The 19,968-nt window shown below is 38.6% G+C and overlaps 1 non-coding gene across 1 annotated transcript; it reads right to left on the bottom strand.

Moving 5' to 3' along the window:
* Positions 1-15,664: 15,664 nt before the first annotated feature.
* TRNAH-GUG (transfer RNA histidin (anticodon GUG)) lies at positions 15,665-15,736 on the bottom strand. Its single transcript has one exon. It is a non-coding gene; the product is annotated as a tRNA-His (tRNA).
* Between the last annotated feature and the right edge of the window lie 4,232 nt (positions 15,737-19,968).

Raw genomic sequence — 19,968 nt, 5'->3', positions numbered from 1 at the left:
AGTTGATTTTTGCTTCATAACAAGCTTTGAAAATTTGGGCATTGTTGTCAATTTTATTACCTGCAAAGTTTCTGTATGTCAATATTTAATTATGATTTTCATTATATTTGATATTTTTCTGTAAATAATTATGGGGACTAGGAGTTATATAATTATTCTGTTTTAATTACAAAAAGAACACACCAAAAAGTAGATTTCTACTTGTTCTCAATTTCTGCACAAAATTACCTGAAAAAATAGGATCTCTGTGATATACAGGTTCAACATCAAATCTCATGTTTACAAAATTTGTCTCATGCTTTTGAAAGATTGGGCTGAGCAATACTGTGAGGGAAAAGACAGATGTAAGGAATAGCAGGTACTGAACTAAACTCTTCAAGGGCAAAAGATGTATAATGTAGTTTACTATTCAAAAACTGAGCTTCTTTTCATGTAAAGGGAAATGTTTTTTTCTCTAAACGACTAGTGAAAAACATATGTCAGAAAAGGTCTCTCTGTTGCTTTGGAGACTATAATCTTCACCAATGAAGATTATGACTAAACTATCAATGATTATTTATGATTAAATATGCCTTGTAATGAACTTTTAATTCCTTCCTCTTTAACTGTTATAACATGCAAGATCAATGAGGAAATCGTCTTCCTCAAAATGAGTTAAAAAAGCACAGTGCCCTCTGTTCTTAATCAGGACCAACACTGATTCACTCTCCTCTCTGCAGATCCAGCAGAGGGAGCTCATTTTAACCAGCAAAAGGAATAGTCAAATACTAAGTCAGCTGAAGTCAAATACTAAATTAAGTTTGGGAGAGAAAAGCATTGGCTAATATAGAAAGTCAAAATCACATGAAACCAGTTATTATTTTTAACAGATAAATAATTTAGAATTATCTTCATGCAATGTAGCTAAATATATACACAAACGTATCATCTGGTAATACAAAAACTTCTTAGACTCTAATTTTAGTAGAAGTAATAAGGTCATCTTAGTTCATATTACATAACTCACTTTTACTCAATGTTAGGTCTAAAATAAGGAGCAATTGTGTCATTTGAATTGTAGTAAAATGTATGTCATGACAAAACAACTAAAGTCTTTCTTCTTTAACATATTTGCATAACAGATTGAGATATCAGAAAAACAGTGAACTGCACTAGTTCCTAGTTATAAAGGTTTCAGACACTTCCAGGCTATTGTCGTTGCTGAGTGCTGTGAGACATTTGAGTTGGAGCCACATTCAGGGCAGGGTTGTTCTTACTTATGTTATAATCACCTACCTGTTGTGTTCTCTCATGCATTTCATTCAGGATTTATAAAGCATTTTTGTACCAACTATGATCATTTTATTTTGTAGCCAGCATTTTACAAATATGAAAAATGAGGAATTATAGCTAAATATCTTCCCAAAGATGGAGGACTGGAAATGGATGGCAGAATTTGGAGCTCTTAAGTGCTTTGTTCTGCAGTAAAGACCTATAGAACATGGATTCTATTTGACAGTGAAACTCAAAGTGAAGAAATAAATCAGGAAACTTTTATTATATAATGGATAAGCATTTCAAGCTTCTGGCCATTGCAGAAGGGGGGAATCTCTTTAATTCCCAAAGGGATAATTTAATCTCTTCATGGCAGTTATATTCACTTAAGACGGATCACTCAATAGTTTGATTGGCAATTACCTAATTGTATGAATATTTAGACCCTTCATATGTAATCACAGGGGCAACAGGAAGAGCATAAAAGGAGGTCTTAACCTTTAGCTAGTTTAGGAATGTACCTGATTTCAAAATGACAGAGAAGTGTCATTTGTATAACTTGACAGATATATAAACATTTACCAACATTGACAATAAAGTCTCACAGTGACTTTGAGAAATAAGTAAAACATATTATAGGTGGAAACTTATTAATAGGTCAAATGACATACCTATAGTCAGGTAATATAAGCCTATGAACATTCCTCCCTCTCCCTTTCATATTACAGACGGAATGCCAGCAGTTTGACACTGTCCTGTCTGCTCCTTACGAACTCCTGCCTGATCAATTTTACTTAATATGCAAACCTGAGACATAGAATTTTTAAACTCAACAGTCTTGCCACATATCAAAACATGAAGAATGCAAGATCTCAATAATTTTTAAATGCACATTGCAAATGAAATAAAATGATAAATGTATTTTAATAATATCAATGGATTTTTTTTTTCTCTTCACAATCAGTAGATACAGTGAAAGACCTCATTTTTGGAAGTGATGTCTTTCTAACTTTAGCATTTTATGTACTGAAGTTCTGCCACCTACATCTGCAGGTTAAAGGGACTTTACTAATAGTGACTCTTATTCTGTCATCCGTTTTCCTACTGAGCAGCAGATTCTCTAACTCAAATAACTAGTTAGTATAGCAAAACTTGACTCCAAAAGTCAAACCCCCATTTTTAACATCACTTAATCTGATATTAAAATATTTTTAAAATCCACTATTACATCACTAAAAATAGAAAATACATCTATATCAAGGTTGTAGTACATGTTCCTAAGTTGCTGCTTAGAGTGCACTTCACACAGCTAATTAAAGAGTCAGAGTTGAATTAATAAAACCGATCCTCTGAGATATACTGACATAATTTGATGATACATATATATATTAAAGAAAACCAAACCACACCTATCTTCACACTGGAATCCAAAAAGACCAACAGAAGCTGGGCAAGCATGTGCATGTGTATGGTCAACATTTAGCAGTTGCCAAAAGGACAATAAATCTGAGCTCTGTTGGGCCCACTGGCACACTGTTATAATCTCAGTGATAGCAATAATACTTTACTGGCCTAAAACTTACATTTGACTCTTATCCACCTTATACAGAATGTTCTTGTGAAGGGTTTATGATTCACCACCCAATTCACTTTGAAGGTTTTGTCAGCAATAAAGCATTTTAAAATTGAAGGAAATGTCAAAGACAGAAGAGAGGGACAAAGACTTGAAAGTTGAGCAACAGTAAGAGTAATCTTGTACAGGTGATGCACATGGACTTGAACAAGGGCTGTACTGGGAATATAGCAAACCCCATAGTACCAATGTCTTACACTGGTAAAAAAAAATGGCAGCATTCTTAAAAGAGCTCATACAAGAAACTTAAGTACGTCTTTCAAGGAGGTGAAGCACTATTCTGAGATTTTACAAAACTGTACAGGGATTTAATTTTTTTCCCCCCAATTTAAAGGAATAGTTTGTAGAACTTAATTCAATTTATGGACTATCTTTTTATTTATTTCCTTGTGAGTTGTGGTCCACATGACTTCATGCTGGGAATCATGGACTCATGGCAGCAGCTAAATGAAGAGGAGGAGTCTTTAAATAGCCAAAAAGAAAATTCAGTGAAATTCCTTATAACAACACTTCTGTCATCCAGCATGTGTTGCACGGTTAGCATTTTTCCTCCTACAGCAATGCATACAGCCTGATAGCTGAGGATAAGTGCTGAGCCATAGTAGCAGTATATGTGAAGAATTACTTCAACCAGGGATGTTATGAGCTGGTAGCCGTAGACTACGTAGCATCATTATCCTACTGCTTTAATAATAAATATCCATCAGGATAGCAAAGCAGACTCCCTGTCAGAGGGCTGTTGGTTCTGACACATACACTGCTGAGGTTTGCCAGACAAGGAATAGATACAATATAGTACCAAAAGCATTGTGTATGCTGTTACAACTATCCATGTCTTACAGGGAGTGGAGCAATTTGTTGTTATTACAAAGACTTCAGGAAAAATAAAGTCTTTGCAGTGGAAGAAACAGGGGACTTTGGGATACACACGATAAAGCTAGGAGAAGGGACAAGCCACGGTTGCCAGTCAATCCTGACCCTACCAGGGACAATGATGATGACACCAAGGTGCAGAAAATAAGCTGTTTGGCTGCAGAAGGGCAACAGGAACCTCATTTAAACCCTTACTGTATAATTAGAAGTCTCTACAGTAGAACAACAGGAATATTTTAAAGGTTTAAGTAATCTAGATCTGTATTATTTTCTGCAATACTTCTTAAACTACATTAAAATGGCCCAGGGATCATGTGTGAGTTTCTGTCAGTCTAATTCATTCTGAGTTAATTTTTATTTTATCCACAATCTTTTGTAGAACAAAATGTTTTTGGGATCCCTTTCCTGATGTGAAAGATGTCATCCAGGTTCAGAGACAGTTTATCTTTGTAACCGGAATGACCTGATGAGCCTTCTTTTAACTTAAACTTAATCAGACCTGTCCATAAAATGTAAACAGTCACTATCCGAGAAATAAAATAAACAACATGACAATAGAAAAAAAGAAATCTGCAAACAATCTACTGAATCAGTTTGTCTTTATTGAGCTATTTTTGCTCACTTACTGAATTTTGATTTAAGTTCCCCATAGGAGAAAAAGGATGAAACACTTAAGAACTGCAGTATGAACTGAATGTTTCTGGTTACCAAGTTAAAAGAAGCTATTAAAAAATACCTTAGCATACTCACAAATGTTTGTACCTTCCATGATATCTGCTGTGATTTCCATATCTGCTCCCTAGTTCTTACATTCTTCTGTCACATCAAAAAATTACAGAAAATTACAGATTGGTCATAGTTTTAGCACTCTTTTTCCTGGATCATTTTATTTCTGTATGATTTCCTTATGTTTTATATTTTAGTATTATAGAATGAGTCTAAACCTGTGTTTTGAAACAGCTAATCCAGCTCATGGCAACATGTCTTAAAAGACCAAACTTCCAAATAAGCGTTCCCTTTCCTATGGAGCACTTGCCATAAATGGCATTTTAGAAAGCTGATTAAAAAAGACAGTCAGCTTTGTCTACAAAGAGATAGTTTATTAAGTTAAATATTTCTTTGGTTACCTTTATTATAAACAAAGTTCTCATGGACACCAAATCAATAAAAATATGAAGTCCAATGAAATTAGCAGTGAATAAAGAATAAATATTTTATTAAATCTGAACCTTGCTACCTAGACAAAATTTGTCGTATGTTAGTTAGCTCAGACGTGGTAGAGCTGGATGCCGTGGCCCCTGCAGCTGTTATGATATGTCCTATTGTGAGTGACAAATAAAATATATAGATATATAAAATATAGGAAACATGCCTAGTTCTTGGTACCAGTTATAACAATAATGGCGAGGATTTGTACATTTAAATACCTCTGCAAGTAGGTTTTTATAACTCTCCTAAGTGCTGTTGCATGAAGAAGTGTGTGTGAAATTTCATCTGCCTCAATTATCCTTTCCCATAGATTAAGCAGTGAAGCATTAAGGAAGCAATCATGTTAAATACGGCCATCATAAAAAACGTCCATCATTATCTTAAAGTTATTTGATGGAAGAGTTTCTTCAAATATATGCATGTATAGTATATGCTTGCCCGCGTGCACTGTGACACCCAAAGGGCTCACAGGGCTTTGCAATGGGGGATCTGCTACACATTAAACAGATGTGTTTCACTGTAGCCACGCATAGATGTGCAACAAATCTGAGGATAAAAAGTGGGATCTCAGCCAGGCGACTCCAAACAATGGTCTGGCCTGACATACCTATTGCTGGGAGATGTACCACCTCTAATCAGTCTTTGAGCTGGCTTACATTTGAAAAATAAAAAAATAAGCCTATGTCGTGAATGAAGATAGGTTTGGCATATGTTTACCGGACAGAACGAAGCACAGCTTAATGGCATAGATAGGTGTTGGCAACTAGTCAGTGTCACCATTCCCCTCTGGTTGCTTTGTAGCACTGTGGGAGGAAAGTTCTGCAGCAGAGGAATCCTCACTGAGCAGAGTTGTAGGATGCAAAAATATACTTAGTGATTTGAGAACAGTTATTTGATTTGCAGACTAGATTATTTAAAGGTTGGTTTAATATGTAATGAAACAGTATATTGTTTCATAGATACTATGAAAATCCATGCCTAAACACAAAACCTTTATTAGCTCTTAAATTAAACTCATGCTAGTATGAGAGACTCATTTAAATCTGGATTTTAAAAGTGATTTAAAATAATAAGATATCCATCATTAACCCCAGGTTTTCCTAAAGCATGTTTTATTAAAAGTCTATTAAAATGAAATGCCTTAATACACTTCCAAACCAAGTATTTTTACTATAAAATAATATATAGTATGCATATTCTAAGCATTTGGAAGACTGACACAATCTGTCCGTACAAAACAACACGGACAATTGAAAAATGGTAATCATGAAGGAATCTATTTCTCATCATCTAGTCCAACCCCCCTGCTCCAGCAGGGACACCCAGAGCACGTGGCACAGGGTGGCATCCAGGCGGGTTTGGAAGATCTCCAGAGGAGGAGACTCCACAGCCTCTCTGGGCAGCCTGTGCCAGGGCTCTGCCACCCTCACAGGAAAAAGTGGCTTGGTAAGATGCTGGTATCTCCAAATAGCTTGTGCACTGAACACAAACAATTTTCATGTACTATGAATCTTTAGTCCATAATCTTGTCCTGCCTTTGCTTTTTATGCTCTCTTCTTGGCTTTGCATTTGCCTTTTCTAATATATGGCAAACCTACCACTTCTGAATGTAATTGAGTTTCTTCTGCTTCTGCTACCAAACTAGGCCCAAACACTGGTTCTTGCCAAGGATCACAAGTAAATGGGGGAAATACTGGAAATCTATGTTGCGAGAGCATTTCAAGGAGACCTACTCAGCATCAGCAGAGCAAGATTCCCCAATTAATCAAGGTCTTAAGAAAATTACATTTTAACAACCACAGTCAATTAAAGAAACATAACTCAACGCTATCAAGTTAAAAAATCTGGAGAGGCACATGTTTTGTATTCAGGCGTGCTGACACAGTTTAATGTGACAAGACTTTCTGGAGCAGCAATAACCAGTCAAGGTTTAAAAGCAACAAATGCAAAAGCTGAAGTGAAGGCAGACACATGCTCACTAATTTCACAAATGTGCCTTTGAGTTTAAAATGTCAGCAGTTTTAAAGCTCACTCTTTTTCTCAGTGACATACTGTGTAATACAAATAACGTAGTACAATGTAAACGGTAGCTTGCTATTGGGCTTTCTGATGTAATCTGGTTCTCCCAGGATATGCTGTTTTTTTCTTCAGCAAAAGAGGTACAGAGGATTGAAGAGATGGGGAAATAGATTGCTGGGTACTAGTGGGCCTGAAGTGAGAAGTGGGTAGTCATTTAATTAACATAAGACCTTACATTAGCACTGCAGATTTAAAAGTCTTTTATTTGGCACATATAGTCTTACAAACCCAAGCCACAAAAAAGCTGCACAAATGTGTTTAGGTGCAGAAATGTGGATTTGTGCAAAATTAAAATAATTTAGACCCTTGAATCACAACCAAACCACAGCAAATGCTGGGACAAGATAAACTGTACGAAATGGAATTAATTTGCAGCACAACTGTGGATATTTCTATTATTATACCAGCACATGCAACTAACCACATTGGGTGGAGTCATTATAAGAACAGAAAGAGAAAAGAGAACAATCTGAATAGACTGGCATGCTGTCATCTTTTTATTTATTTGTGGTTAGCAGAAGACAAATGGCCTGCTCTTTTTTTTTCAGAATCACAGAATTTTGCTGACAGAACAGAATCTTGATTAATTCATGTTAGTCAAAAAAGAAAGGAGATGTCCTTTGCAGTTTTGCCAGTCTACACAATCTACATTCACTCCCATGATGTGGGGTTTCTAACTCCCAGCAAAAAAAATATAACACATATTGTTGTCTTGTATGAACAAGACAAGTTCCATGTTTCAAAGGCTTTGTCAATTCTGAAAACATAGGAATAGACATTTAAAATTATACTAAATATTTTCATGCCAGCTAGCATGTTCATTCTCTGGAATGACTAGACAGTATAGAAATGCTAAAACATGGCCATTTGCAAGCACTGATTTTTTATTTTAGTTGACAAGCCTGGGGTTTTTGGTTTGTTTTTGTTTTTACTTTTCACGTGGTACACCACTAGTCATTCACCTCTATCTGGACTTCATGCCACTGATCGTAAAACCCTTTTTCTTTCACAGTTCAGCTAGCTTTCAATCCATCTCAGTGTCCCCTGACATAGTCTCTGCTTAGTAAGTTTGTTTGTAATGGGAAACTATGTCAAAAGACTTACTAAAGTCAAGTTAACAACATCCACTGCTCTCCTCTTATCTGCCAAGCCAGCCATCTCTTTGCAGAAGGACAGCATGTGGGTCAGGCATGATTTCCCCTTTAAAAATCCAGGCTGACTACCCCCACACACCTTCTTGTTCGTCATATGTTGGAAAAAGGTTTCCAGAATTAATTGCTCCATCATCTGTGGGATGGTAGAGGGATCAAAGTGAAGCTGGCTGACCTCTGGCCGACCAGATCCTCCTTCTTGCCCTTGAGCACAGGAATGGCACTTGCTTTCTCCAGTCTTCAGGAACTTTCCTCATCACTGTGGTCTGTCAAGGGTAATCAGAAGTGTACTCGCAGTAACACCAGACAGGGCGCTATCCTCAGCACATTTTGGCGTATCCCACCTAGTCCCTTTTGTGGACATACCCATGTCCAGTTTGTTTAAATGTTTCAAAACCAGATCCTCTTACATCTTACGCCAAGGCTAAGTCTTCTTTGCTCCAGATTTTCCCACTGGACAGAGCGACCTGGGACTGCTGAAGACTGAGATAAAGATGGTATCGAACCTTTAATTGAGTCTTTCGTCACCACCATCCTTGTTTCATGTTTCACCTCATCTTCCTTTCATGATGGATACCTGTAGAAACCCTTCTTTCTGCTCTTCGTGAATCCCTGCCAGATTCATCTTCAGGTGGGCTTTGGGTTTCCTAGCTCCATCCCTGCAAGATCAGAAGGTGTCCATAGTCCTCATAAGTCACCTGCCCCTGGTCCCTTGTCCCATAAGCTTCACTTTTGAGTTTAGTCAGGAGCACCTTGTGCAGCCCCTGCAAAATCCCGCCATGGGATTCTTCCAAACAGATCCCAGAATAGGCCAAAATTTGCCCTCCTGAGGTCCAGGGTCATGATCCTCCTATTTGCCTCTCCAATATATGTAAGAAGTTTTATTTTTTTTTTTCTAATTAACAAGATTGTGAAAACAGTTGCTATTGTCACTGCCTTTTAAAAGAACAGGCACAAAATGTTAGCTTACCATGACCACACAGTTGGTAGCCCCCTGTGCCACATCAGCCCCCACCTTGGTTCAAATTTGAGCTACAAAAAGAGTGAAGAGGGTGTTTTTGTGCTTTCTTTTTATTAATTTTTAAAATGCTTATCGACCTTTGCATGTCAGTGCACCTCATTTTCCTTGTCACTACAGACAGCATGGAAAACCGCTAAAAAATTATTTTGCGTGCAAAAACCCTGCACGCTGCCCGCCGTGGCCGGGGGCTGCCCACCGTGGTGAGACGCCGTGGGCCGGCTGCCCCAGGTGGCAATGCTGGTGCGGCCCTGCTCATCACGGCGGGCACGGTCCTGCGCGCGGCCGTGCTCGTAGAGCGGTTAGTACTCTGTGTTGTGGCCGCAGCAACCTCGGCTCGAATCCGAGTCACGGCACTGAGCGGCGAGGGGCCTGTAGCGACACTCGTTTTGGTGCTCGCCTTGAGGGGCTTCGTGCTGGGGACACGGAACGGGTGACACCTGAGCGCTCGCTCTGCATCGATACCTGAATCTCACAGGCAGGGGAAAATAGAGCAGAGGAAAGGAAGCAGCAGGGGCACAAAGGTGATGCTATGTAGCTTACTGCTAGAATAACCTGGTTGATAGTCTTTGCACTGATTTAGTCTCTTTCTGGCTAATACTCTTTGCACTGATTGAGCCTCCTTTTGATTATTTCACACCATTTCTACAGATCTGGTACCTTGGTAATATGGGACATCGTTTTCATTAAGTCACTCTGCCAGTTTTTTAATACCTCTCTTTTCTCTCTCTGGAAAATTCTTTTTTTCTTCTTCTTTTTTCTTTTTTTTTTGTTTTTTCCTTTTTCTTTTCTCTGAATTGTCCACAATTTCTCTGAAGTGCCTCAAGAGAAAGGAATATCCCAGAAGAGAAAAAAAAAAGCAGCAAATTAAGCAAATTACAAGCAATTACTTATATAAGAAGCTTTTTTTTTTTCCCCTCAGTCTTTGTTCCAAGAATGATGCACTAATAAGGCCAATAATCAACAGCAGCAGATGAGATGCATCGGGTCTAAGTCTAAAATTTGATTAAAGAGAGCAAAAATATTCCTGGAAATGCAGTGAAGTTTTTTGGAGAGAGTTGACATGACTGGGATGGTCCTGACAAGGCGGGGAAAGTGGTCTGAAACAATCGTCTCTTTGGCTGAGCATCCTTCCTGTTTCCACTGTTTCTTGAATGTGGCCATTCACTGGCAGGCTAGGGAAGGTTAGGAATTAGTGGTCCTCTGATATGGGTCTGGGATAGAAAGGAAGTTGGCCAAAATACAGAAAGAAAGAAAGAAGTTTTCAAGATATGCTCAGAGGTGCCCACATATGGGCACTATATTTATTGAGAGACCCACATAAGGCAGTTTTACTTCTAATATATTGTTATTAGAAGATATTTAAAAAATTGTTCATAAACTTTATATCACAGAGTCATTCTAGTTCCATTGAAAGGTATCTACAGATGTTGCTGACTGATGTAAAACCCACTGCATCTTGTCCAGATGATTTCTTCACATCTAAGCACACAGTCTGACTATGAGTCACCAAAAGGAAACATGGGGTGAAACAAAAGGAGCAGATACTCTGTTATGGGAAAGTTTCCCCTAATGAAGATGATGTCTGTCCTTCTGAGGTCAAATCTCAATCAGATGTCCAGACATAGCCTTCCCAGCTCCTGGCAACTTTCTCCAGGTGTTTGCCCAGGGTTCACAGAGGAAGCATATCTATCTTGAAACTATTAAGATGAAAGGGAATTGCTTTTAAAGAAAGACTCACATAACTGTGAAGACCAGCAGGGAACATTTAATTCCGTTAAACCCAACTCTCAGTGAACAAGAAATGGGAAGGACAGTATGGTGAAACAAAGTAGTACTATTGTAGACCACAGAGCAACCTTAAATCTATTTCCAGTGTCTACACTTCTGTCTCCCTGGAAAACTTCATGGTTTTGATATTAGTCATTCTGGAGTTCTCTTCTATTTTTTTAAAAGTCAAGTTCAGTTCTCACACACAAAAAACTTTGAAAAGAGAATTTCCCACAATATATTAGATATTTTGCTCTTGCTTTAGCTAAAAGCTTTGCTTTTCCCTCTCAAGTCCAACAGTAAAACACTAATTTATTCCATGTGGTTTTAGTACAAATGCCTTCATGTTTATATCACAAAGATGTTTTCTTCTCTGGGTCAGTACAAAGGTCAGTACACCTTCTCGCCTTCAGCTGTGCAGTGAATAATAACAATTTTCCAGATCCCAGAATAAACACATCTTTTTGTGCCAGAGTTTTCTACAGTGATTAGACAGACCTGCCATGCCAAACAAATCAGTGGACAAAAACTATCTCTGAAGAGCTAAATAAGAGGTTTTGGTGCTCTTAGGAGGGAATGATGAGACAATATCTACAAATAGGAACAATAAATTAGGAGCCTGAAGACACAAGATCTAAACTGGGGATGCAGGGATCCGCAGGAAAAAAACAACCAGAAGTTGTGCAAATGCAGTAATGCCAGAAACAAAAGCCAAATCTAAGCATTTCTTTAAATTAATTAATATATTTTAATTATTTAATTTAATTCAATTTAAAGAGATAACAGAAAGAAGAAATACCGGCATGCTATAGGTTCAAGTCTCTATTGTTTTTCAAATGAGAGTATAAAATAGAGTTGTGTTGTATTTTTACATCCATTTTGCATTGGGTAAAAGCTGTTGTGAGATGAAAGAGCACGGAATATCATGACTGCAATACCTACAGGCTCAAATGCAAAAGACAGAATTCAAGAGATGGAAAAACAGACAGAACGGAAAAAAAAAAAAAAAAGTGGGGTAAAATGCTATTCACTGGGTCAGGACATTTAGTAGTTTCGGGGTTTGTGAACAATTTATCAAGCAGTGCAACCAGGCCCTGCTTGGCAGTTTGAAATGCATTGCAGAAATTTCAGGGTTTGGAACATGAGTTAAAGCTCACCCCAAAACAACACAAGCTGAGTGATTCAAAAGTGCACCACCCTCTTCAAACATTTTTCAGTACAGCTCCCTCTATTCCCTGGAGTAGAGGACAGTGCCGGAGTAGCCACACAGTGTTATCTAGAGACAGATACAGGGCATTTTTTAAGAAACAGCAAAAGTAGATGATGAAAAAAAAGCTGTGGAACAGCAACATTGGACACTGTTTATGTGCTTATGTTTGGACAATAGGCTCAACAACATCTCCTCTCTACAATTTTTTCCCAGTTCCTACCCATTCTGCACTAATGCCCTGTAAACTCAAGAGCTGAATTTCCAGGGGTAAAATCATCCCACCTGTGAAATGAATTTCTGGCATTCTTTGCTACAGCACAAGCAGCTATTTAGGCTTTCAGGTGTTCTCTTTACCACAGAAGATCTGCTTTCAAAGAGTCTTCTTGACCAGGGCCCCTTGAAAGCTTTTCAGAGGGGGCCAATAAAATATCTAATACAAACTGCAGTCCTGCAAAGGGAATGAAAAACAGAATTAATTTGATTTGATGACCTCAGATTCAAAACAGCCACTGCTTTCTACCCTGCTGAACACGTGATATGAATGTCAGGCAGGATATAGACAACTGCTGTGTTCATGAAAACTTAAGGAAGAAGAAAAGAAAGCTATATTAACATTCATCTTTTGAGTTGTCTTTCTGTTCAGCTGTCTCTTGGAGAAAGACCAGTAGATGTTTTTCTCCATAACTTTAAAAAATTTGCAGTTTTAACCTTAATCAAAAAACTAACGTTAAAGAACAACAATAAGAAATAAATCTTTGCTCTCAAGAACCACTGATGGGTGCATTCTATTAATTTCGGTGCCAAGATGTGAATTAGGCAGGTTAGGGATCTGAAGAATGGCAAAGGTCTACGTGTTAAAGATTTTACATTCTTCACAAAATGTGTCATGTGTAAGAACAATTGCAGGCAGAAAAGGACACAGAAGAACTGCTGGGAGACCCAACCGCTCTCTCTTCCTGTCTCATTTTAAAAATATTATTCTTCTTAAGTTCCCACCAGATTAGCTTTCTTCTTAAAGGCAGAGAAGGATGAAAAAGCAAACTCTTCCCTCTGGCTGTCAAGTGTTCTTAGGCAAAACTTTCCATGCTTCCAGTGCTTTAGAGCTTCAATAAAAGATTTATGTAAAATCAGATCCTTGCTAATATTTTCAACAAGTAAATCATAGTTTCCAACTGAAGAAAAAGTTATCTGGATATGCCTTCTAAAAATGAAGAGGCATATATTTCATAAAAATATTGGCAATTCTTGGTGCAATTCAAGATTGAAAATTGGCTCCAGGATAGCCTGTCTTGAGTTTCCTATTCTGCAATCCTAGTCTTCTTGGAAACTGTTTTTTTCCTATATTTTTTCTTTTTCCCTAATGAGTTAGGAAAAGTCATAAATATTTGCTCAGGAAACAGTATACGAGGAACCACCTACCTTATTATATTTATATTCCAATATTCAGTTGGGTTTTGGTTTTGATTCTCTTATGGGGAAAGTACAAATAATTGCAAGGGGAGTTGGTAAGAAAGAGCTGCTTATCTGCCTACAGTATTACTGATGTCAGTTTATAGTTCCAGCATTGAACTTCATGTTATCAGTATCCTATATGAAAAAGCAAACAAAGAAAACAGAATGGTCACTTTTTCTTTTTCCTTTTTTTTAAGGTAACTTATGTTTAAAAAGAACATCATTTTTAGTTTGCTTAATGTCCTATCAAAACTTGTCAGAATCATCAATGTTACAGTAACTTGTAATACGGTAATATCTTTCCAATCTTTAGCTCCAGATAAGCACCAGATAGGAAGATATATAAATAGGGTGCAGGGAGCTTTGAAGTCGAGGCAGGAGAGAACCTTGAGAGTTTGGGCATCCTCAGGATAACGCAGGAGCAGATCAGTTCCTGGCACGACAGTTTTTGGACTTTAGTTCTAGGACTTTAGTCATTAGGATGCCTAAAAAATATATGTACCTGTGAAGTGTTGTTTTGATACTCAGCGAAGGAGTTTATAAAATCTAAAGCAGTAGGTGCCATTGCTGAGAAATTGCAGCAGGGACAGAGCATGAAAGATCAGTTTCCTCTCTTTTAGCCTAGAACATGGTTTTTAATTGCCTTCAAAGGGAAATCAGTCATGTCTGTCTTACCATTTGGATCAAGAAGGCAAGAGGCAATAGCTCTGATATTGTCCTAAAAGGCTGAGTGACATTTAGACACTGAGGCAGAGGAGGACTTTCCAATCAAGAAGAAATAGACAGTTATTTATAAGCAATAGAAGAGAAAGAGCCTTCAATCTGAAGGCTGTCCAAGGATGTCAGGAGTTAGCCAGTCCACCACAGTAGCACTGGGATGCCTAAGTCTGCAGCCCTCAGGGGTAAGATCTCAACTGCTTCACTCAAGAGCCCATGACTGCAAGGCTTATGTTTTCCTGGGAACGGCGCAAAGAAAGTTTTACTTCATTTTCTCACCAGGTAAAAGGGCAAACGAAGTTTCGGCCTTGTTCTAGAGGGAAAAGCACCTCTGTGAAAAGTGGATCCCACTGTATGAAGATGAATCTGTGTGAGTCTGATCAAGACCTAACTCATTTCAGATAGGACTGATGCCACAGCAAATGCCACAGTGAAAGCAAAATACTGCTTGTTCTTGAATTAACTCATTATACTTATTAAAACAAAACAAAACAAAAACAAAAACCCAGAAACTCCATACAGTGGCTTCCAAATAATCAGGCAAACTTCATGATAATGAGCTTTTATCAATCTAGTTGTTACATACTGAAATTTAACAATTTTATTGTTAACTTATCATCCATTACACAAACTGACATTAATTACTCAATGTAATCTATAAAATTGAAATGATAATTTCAGATGTCTTCATTACAAGAATCTGAGCTTATCGGAGCTTCATGATGCAGGACAGTTAAATTACATACAGCTTCTGTCACAGAAACAAAGGGTTTCCTGGTTCTTCTTGTCTGTCAGCCAGGAAAATACTTTTGTTAACTGCAGTTGATGCCTGCTTAAGAAGGATTTCCACATCTAGCACTGTCATATTTCCAAGCAATTCAGGCTGATAGCTTTATTAGTGTACATATATATATATATATATACACATATTCATATGTATATGTATGTGCATTTATACACACACACATGCACACACGTATTTAAGTATGTATACTGCCAAAGATTGTATTCAAAAACAATTTTACTGCTCAGTATAGATCTGAAGAAGCTATAAATAAATTTTTTAAATAAAAATCGCATGCTTACTATGCCAGAGTATCACAATATCCATAAACATCAAAATAAAAAAAATATACTTGCTACAGGATAACTGAACAAATCACATACTGGCTTAGCAAAATCTCCTGTGAAGGCTACAGATCTTCTAATTATTTCTCATATTATTATGAGACAACATTAACAGGCTATTTTTGATAAGTAATCTGTAGTTACAGATCTTCAAAAGATGCATCCTTTCCTGCCGTGACTCGGATTCGAACCGAGGTTGCTGCGGCCACAACGCAGAGTACTAACCACTATACGATCACGGCAAGCTAGCTGAAATCTGTGAAAACATGCAGCTTTTTTCCCTAGCTGCTACCCAAAATTTTATACGACTGGTGCCACCTACAGTTTGCACTGTTTCAGCAGCTGCTCTTGCCAAACAATTTTGCAAGCAGCTACATGTTACAATCGCAAAATTGCTTCCAGACCTACTTTTTCCTTCTATTAATGACACGTGCTAATCATGAGCACCTAAAAGCAGGCACAAGAGAGTTTCGATAATGTTCCTCCTGCTCTCCAAATCTTTTCAGAGAAGACATTTTTTTTTTCTTAATTCATTACAGGTGGCAAAGGGGAAACCATGACAGGAAAAAAGTCTAGCAGTGTACTGAACTGTAAGATTTAGGCAAGAGAATCCACTTATGCAAAACCTTGCTCACTCTAACCAACAGTGCTTCTTTTCAAAGCAACTGTGCTTGCTAATAGATATCCTCCTCCTCACTGCTACAGCAGACCTAGAATGTAAAAGACACGTCTGTGTGACTTTGCCTCGTCTTTGTGGAAGGACATGGTCAGATATCACCTCTGAGAGCAGACAGGGGAGGTCACAAGGGGTGGAGCACTTACCATCTATTAGCTCAGGTCAGCTAGCGTTATGCTGAGACACCTGCTGAGAACTGCCTGCCAGTAGCTCAACCACATAAAGGCTGTAAGGAGCATTCAAGCAAGCATAACAGGAAGGCAAAATTCATATTCTTTTAGTTCTGTGAAGGAAGAGCTTCCTCAATTTTTGACAAAACTTGTTTTTCATTTGTTTGTTTCTACTGAAAATGATATTTTATCAAAATGAAGACTTCTTTGGTAGCAGAAGAGTTCTCTCCTCCAGGATTGAACCTCTTCAAAAAGCAAAAGTGAAAAAAAAAAAAAGAATATGCCCCAGGCAGGCAGTTTCACATGTCTTGAAGAAGGTTGATCAGAAGTAGAGACAAGTGCATCTCTGCCTCTCTCTCACTTCCCAAGAGGATCCTATGCTTATCAGATTATTAGTTGATGTAAGGTGAATCTCTCTCAGACTCTCTAGTCTGAACTCTTACCCTTACTGTGATTATAAACAAGTATTTACTGAGACCAGTTTCCAAAGTGCTCATCCATGCTTTAGCTGAGTGCCTGAAGCCTCAGGCCACAGAGTTACACTTTTTGATCCACTAATGCAGTAGCTGTGCAAGGATAACACTTGACCACAGAGCTGCAGCCTTGGCCTCTCCACACCCTGGCCCTGGTAAACCCTATCAGGTCTATCTTCTGCCAAGTCCTAGCACATACCAGGCTTTCTCCACCTGTTTCACAACTGCCCTTACTAAGAAGGAGATACTTCTTTCCATCTTAAGAGTAAGAAGAACAACACCTTTATTTCCTCTTGCATGATAACTTAACTCTGAGACTCACTGAGGAACTTCCTACTGTTCAGATGTCTATTCTGACCACACGACAGGGAAAACTTCGGTCACAGCCCCAAGTCAGCTCAATACTCTCCTCCTAGGAGGAGCCATCACCAGCTTTCAGACAGATTTTGAGTAAGGATTTTTAAATAGTTAATTGCCATTTGTATAGGAGGAACAGTCAAACTGACATGTCATAGCAAAACATTTCGGGATCTGCAGGTGAAGAAGTCTCTTCAAGCACTATTTATTATAATAAACAGAATTTCTTTGGCAATTTGTTCATGGACGCCTTCAGGCAAGAAACTCCATCCTCAAACACAGGCACAGGGATGATGTGTCTGAGTGAAAATAGAATAGGAATCATTATTAGTTGACAAAATTTTGCTTCAAGATTTCTGTTATTAAAAACATAAAGAACTAAGAACGTCTTAATACAGCAATACTAAGGACATTAAATGCAAGCTGTGTTGGTAAAAGGCACAATCATCACCACTATCAGAGAGACTGGTTTGAAGAAATCACGCACAACTAGATTGCTGACAGCATCTGTGCAGTAAGGCCTTGCACCCTCGCAGGGGATGGAGAAGGTTACGCTATGACTGCATTTCCATTTTTGTTACAGAGACAGCTCACCCAATTTTAGTCATTGTCCTCCTTGGCTGTATTTTTAAAAAGCAAGGGAAGAGGGGAAGATAAAGCTACATTACACATTGCAAGCCCTTGAGGCTCCTGCAGGCTTTCTCTGCTGGTGCCATCACTCGCACAGGTTTATAGTGCTGATGTGGAGCACTGGGCAACACAACGTTTAGTTTTGATATTTCCACATGTGCATACATATGTGCAGGAAGGGTGAGGGAACTCAATGCGCAGCAGGAGGAAAGGGTGAACCTCTAGTCTGTGCCTTTGGCTGCCTTCTCAGCGAGCCTTTGGCACAGAGGCTCGGAGGATGCTGAGGCAGCTTAGACTTTCACTGTAACAGGATTATAGAAAAGACAGTGCTGTCTCTGCTGGCTGTGTTTGTGCCATTTGGCTACTCTACCATTCTCAGAAAGGTTCTGCACAGAACTGCACTCTAATCTGCACATAAATTGAAGATATGATCAATGCATATTAGAATTAGAGCCTGAGCGGGAAGGACTCTTTTAATTCATCGAGCTACTCTGTCAAAAGCAGATTGTTTTTTTCTATTCTTCTACCATTACCTCTATTAGCATTACAATCAGTCTTGTTTTCCTTGTGATTGCCAGCACAAAGGTCCATATCTCAGAAAGGTCTCCTTCAGATTCCTGTTTTTCTTCTAATTGTAATCCATCTACATTGTAAGGCTTTTCTTTTCCTCTATCTATACACATAACTGGTCACAAATGCAGGTGTCTTGTATTTTCTCTCAGGCAACGTGCCATAACATTTCTTCATGAACACATCCCTCTCTTCCCTAGGCACTTTGCTTTTTTCTGCAGGTTTACAGTTTCTTTCTCACAACAAAATGCCTAGTAAGTACGTAAGAAAGTAAATCTTCAAATGTTTTTCCACCAGAGTGATAGTGCCAAAGAACAGGTAAGACCTTCAACAGAACAGAATTCCATACCACCAACAATACTTTCGTTCAGTCACAGTTGTGAAATAGGCCTTGTAACCCTCAACACCTATTTCAAAGAAGGAAAATTGCAGGTGGCTCACGTTCACTCCACTTTGCACAACTTCAGTTAGTGGAGCAGTAGGTCAGCATTGAAACACAGTACGTTTGTCCCTACTGCCAGAGAGCATTCCTACAAAGTCTATGTAGTAATGGAAATTCCTACCCTGTTGTCTGATGCTTCTGCTATGTAGCTCTAACCTGCACTGTCTTTTTACGCTGAAAGTTTGTGCTGTGAGTGAACTTTTTTTTGTAATTTTCTTCAGAACTTCATTTTGCAAAATTCTTCATCTCACTGAGTATGCATACGGATTGTATTCCTACAGCTGAATACCCTTTTTTTTTCTTTCTGAATTGACTCTTGCTCTTTAAACTTTGTACTTATTATTCACATGAAACATGAAAATTGAACTGGATAATCAAAATGAGCACTATGGCTTACCTGAGGCAGAGTACGAACTACTACTGATCCCTCTCTCAGTTCCTGAATCACTAAACTCTTCTCAGGGATACAGGTCTAATTTCCTGGGAGGAGAGGAGAAGTTTCCCATGCCTCCAAAAATAGAGTGGGAATAGGAAAGGTCTCAGGATGTTCTGTTACTGTCAAACACATGTTCTTAACTATAAACAGCAGGTAAGCATAGCTTCCCATTTAGCATTCTGCTTTTAGCAATCTCTGACTGTTGAAGTGTATCTGAAGGAAAGATTTTTACATATTATGTTGCTTATTACATATATATATTTACTGTAACACAACAACACATCACCAGCTAAAACTGGTGTGTCCAGAATGGAAAACCACATGAAAACCTCACAGCTCCACACAATCCAGCAACCCCAGATGGGAAGTCATGGGAGGCTGAAAGGACATTGCTGTCTATGAAAGGAAGATGCGCTGGGAGCAGCGACAGGAGAGCTGCAGCCTCCGTGCGTTCCCAGGAACCTGCACCCCTGGTTGTGCCACCAGACACCGTGAGGGAGACCCTGACAGCGCAATGGCACAACGTGGGGAGCACGAACGCCACGAGGGCTGAGGACAGAAGACCAAAGACTTGCAAAGGGCAGATTCAGATACACAGGCTGTTAGAAAAGAAAACCTGAAGGAAGCAGTAGTGCTATTCAGAATTTTAAAATTTGGCAGGGTTTGTTTTTCAGTAAGGACAGGGAGAGCATGCCCCCCGCACTTCAGATGTTCCCCTTT

Source organism: Tinamus guttatus, unplaced genomic scaffold (assembly GCF_059628265.1).
Source record: "Tinamus guttatus ecotype Peru unplaced genomic scaffold, ASM5962826v1 Tinamus_guttatus_pri_ptg000622l, whole genome shotgun sequence".
In the NCBI taxonomy this organism is placed as follows: domain Eukaryota; kingdom Metazoa; phylum Chordata; class Aves; order Tinamiformes; family Tinamidae; genus Tinamus; species Tinamus guttatus.
This window is presented reverse-complemented; position numbering and strand designations above follow the sequence as displayed.